Consider the following 3644-nt stretch of genomic DNA (forward strand, 5'->3'; position numbering starts at 1 on the left):
CCTTTTATTTATTTTGTCATGCCAGCATTCCGCCCTTTTTAGCTGGCATGACCGTTTTTGAACGGTGCCCTGGTTTTATGTAGTCTTTTTGTTTCAGTTTTATGGACTTTTATTTGATTTATGTTGAATGTTTTATTTGATTTTGTTTTGTTTTGTTTTATGTATCTTTAAGATTTTTAATGTAAACTATTAAAAGTTACATTTTAAGTGTTTTAAAATTTTAGAATTTTAACTCACTGTTCCACACACTGTCCCTTTTCCCCTGTCCCTGTTTTAGTAATATAGTTTTATGTTCACTTTTGAACTTTTAGAGAGCACTCCCCGGCCCTCACAAGCACTGGTTTTTATAGATGGTTCTTTTTTTCCAGTCACTTTTAAAACAGCACAGGTTTTTTTCATGTTGATTTTAATCTGTGTCTGTTTTAACCATGTACAAAGCACAATTGTCTTGGTGTTTTTAAATGTATTTTAAATGCTTTTAAAACAAAATGTATGTCTGTATGCATGAATGTCATCTTTAAAAGAAATGTAAAATGAATGAAAAAACGAATGGGTGTAAATGTAAAAAAAAAATGTAAAATCTCAATAAAAGAGTATTTTACTAAAGATTTCCGTGGAGAGGAGCATTTATGAGTTCAATGCAATTTTTGGCTAGCCCTGCCCCTCGGGGTGGGGCTCGACATGGGTTTAAAAGCAGAACGAGCACAGCGGCGCCGGCCGTGTTAATAATTAGAGCCTGGCACCTTTTTTTTTCTTTTTCTTTTTTTTTTCTTTTTCCCATTTTTCCCCTCAGTCCAAGAAGCGAGTACCCCGGCAGCTCCGGCGGGCGGCCGCGCCCGGGGCGTTTGGTCAAAACCATTGTGGGCATCGCTTCTCGGCCTCTTGGCTCAGATCAAGTGTAGTATCTGTTCTTATCAGTTTAATATCTGATACGTCCCCCATAGGGGGACCCGTCTATATTAAATTGATTTTTGGAAGCAGGAGATGGAACCGGGGCTTGCTCCGTCCACTCCACGCATCGACCCGGTATTGCAGTACCTCCGGGAACGGTGCACAAGAAAGGTCAAAAAAGAGAGAGACAGACAGGCAGGCAGGCAGGCAGGCAGGCAGGCAGACAGACAGGCAGACAGAGAGACAGAGAGACAGAGAGAGCGCTAGCCAGCCTCTCCCTCTCCCTTTTTCTGGGTTGTATTTTTTCCCGCTCTTTTTGTTGTTTTTTTTTTTTTTTTTTTTTTTTTTTTTTTGTTTGTTTGTTTGTTTGTTTGTTCCAAATAAGGAAGGCAGGCCTGCCTAACTGATGGACAGTCTGCTCTGCTCACGCAGCAGGCCAGTGTACCCAGAAGGCCTTGCGCTCGTGGGAGGAGGAGGACGAGCGCAGCGGTAAAGCAGAAACGGAGCTGTTTAGTGGGGCAAGGAGCCCTCGCTTTCAAGGCGGCAGCAGCAGCAAAGCGCCCCTTTGCCGGGACCGAACGGCACTTGCGTTTTGGGAAGAGTTCCCTGTTTTGTTTGGTTTTGTTTGGCCTTGCCGCCGGGTAGAGGAGAAGGCCTTTGGGCCGGCCGGAAGGGCTGGGCTACCAGTAAAACCACACTCTGGCTTCTCTTCAGTTCGAATAAATCTTTCGCCTTTTACTAAAGATTTCCGTGGAGAGGAGCATTTATGAGTTCAATGCAATTTTTGGCTAGCCCTGCCCCTCGGGGTGGGGCTCGACATGGGTTTAAAAGCAGAACGAGCACAGCGGCGCCGGCCGTGTTAATAATTAGAGCCTGGCACCTTTTTTTTTCTTTTTCTTTTTTTTTTCTTTTTCCCATTTTTCCCCTCAGTCCAAGAAGCGAGTACCCCGGCAGCTCCGGCGGGCGGCCGCGCCCGGGGCGTTTGGTCAAAACCATTGTGGGCATCGCTTCTCGGCCTCTTGGCTCAGATCCAATGTATGTGGCGTGACCGCAGCAGAGGATTGTGTGAAGAAGGAGAAGGCGATGGCGACGGCGGAAGATTCATCGGCCCAAGGGGTGCGATTGCTTAACACGGTGAGGTTTAACTTGAAGAAGAAAGATGGTGTGCTGCCGGTGCTGGGAAGGACGGATTTCGCAAAAAAGATCGTGCTGGAAAATCTTGGATGTTCTACTGCTGATATCTACTGCCTCCAGGATGTCACCTCTCGTGGGATTTTCGACGTGACATTTGCAACTGCAAGTACCTGCTCACTAGTATGGAAGCGATGTCTTGAAGGTAAAAACTCTGCTCCTTTGTTGGATTTTGTGATTGAGCCACTGTTTGTAAGGGAAATTAGACCCTTAACTGTTCACATGTACAACCCCTATGTACAAGATGCAGACATTGCCACCTTTTTGAAAAGGTTTTGTGATGTTTTAAGCCCCGGTTCCAAAATTAGAGACACACTGGGGATTTGGAACGCTAAGAGACAGTTCCGTGTAAGGCTACGGCCCTGCAGTACAGTGGAAGGAGGGGTGATACATCCACCAGCCTCTTTCTCAATTGGCGGGAACAGGGGGTATTTATACTATCCGGGTCAGCCGATAAGATGTCGGAAGTGCGGAAGGGAGGGGCACACCGCAGAGGCCTGTGTGGCTGATTTCTGCAGGAAATGCCAGACAGAGGGACACACAGCATCCGGATGTGTGGCTCCTGTGGAGTGTAATCTGTGTGGTTCTCGGGAGCATGTTTTTAAGAACTGTCCATCCAGGGTTCGCAGTTATGCGGAGGCTGCGCGTTCGGCTTCGGAGGTTCCAAAGGCTGCCTGTTCTGGTTTAGCTGTTCGGACTTCCATATCTAGAGAGGTGTCCGATGCTGTGGGCACTGCTCCGGTTGCTAGTCTGTCTACGGGTCCTGCTGCTGCTCCTCCTGCTGCTCCAGTGGCTGGCCCCGTTGCGGTTCCTGTTGCTTCTGCTGCTGCCGTGGTCCCTGTGGTTTCTGTTTCTGTTGCAGATTCTGCTGGCGTCGTGGCTGAGACTGGTCCTGTTGTGTCTGGTAAGGATGTTGATCTCAGCCAGGCTTCCCGTGTCCTTGCAGCTGCTGTTGCTGGAGCACCCCCGGGGGTTGCTGGTGACTGTAGTTCGTGGGGTGAGATCATGGAGACCCAGGAGTCAACGGTGATGTATTCTTCAGTGCTTCGTGATCCCAGAGTGAAGAGTAGGAGGAAGGAGATAGTCTCGGAGGATGAACAGCCTACAAAAATCAGCAGATCTGATTCCAGAGTGTCAGTTTCTGCTGATGTTGTTGGTAATGTGGATATCTCAGACTTTACGGAGTCCTCAGGCTCTGGGGGGGTGCCAGGAAGTTCTCAGGTTTTTGAGTCCTTCGGGACTTCTGACTCTTCAGTTGGCTCGGGTGGAGGTGCCAGTCCAGGTCTTGACATTGATGCCTTCTCCCCTGCCTCCGTGGACTCGGAAGACATGTGTTTCGGGAATGTAGAGGTTTTCTGTAGCATCACCGGTATGCCTAAAGATGGCCCGGGTAGGCCAGACTCTTAATATTTTGTGTTTTTGTGGTGTTGTTTGTTTTTTTTCCCTTTTTAATGATCAGCCTACAGTATATGTCCATTAATGTTCGCAGTGTAAAAAGCACTGTTAGGTTGGTCTCTGTTCTTTCTTTTTTGGCTTCTCAGAATTGTGATGTCTTTTTTTTA

The 3644-nt window shown here is 47.4% G+C and overlaps 2 non-coding genes across 2 annotated transcripts; both read left to right on the plus strand.

The window, feature by feature from the left end:
• Positions 1-866: 866 nt before the first annotated feature.
• Positions 867-1060, plus strand: LOC131697031 (U2 spliceosomal RNA). The gene has a single exon (XR_009306913.1). It is a non-coding gene; the product is annotated as a U2 spliceosomal RNA (small nuclear RNA).
• A 525-nt stretch (positions 1061-1585) lies between these two features.
• On the plus strand, positions 1586-1700 carry LOC131697286 (U5 spliceosomal RNA). Its single transcript, XR_009307133.1, has one exon. It is a non-coding gene; the product is annotated as a U5 spliceosomal RNA (small nuclear RNA).
• Positions 1701-3644: the final 1944 nt, after the last annotated feature.

The sequence above is a fragment of the Acipenser ruthenus genome, chromosome 13 (assembly GCF_902713425.1).
Source record: "Acipenser ruthenus chromosome 13, fAciRut3.2 maternal haplotype, whole genome shotgun sequence".
NCBI classification, from domain to species: Eukaryota; Metazoa; Chordata; class Actinopteri; order Acipenseriformes; family Acipenseridae; genus Acipenser; species Acipenser ruthenus.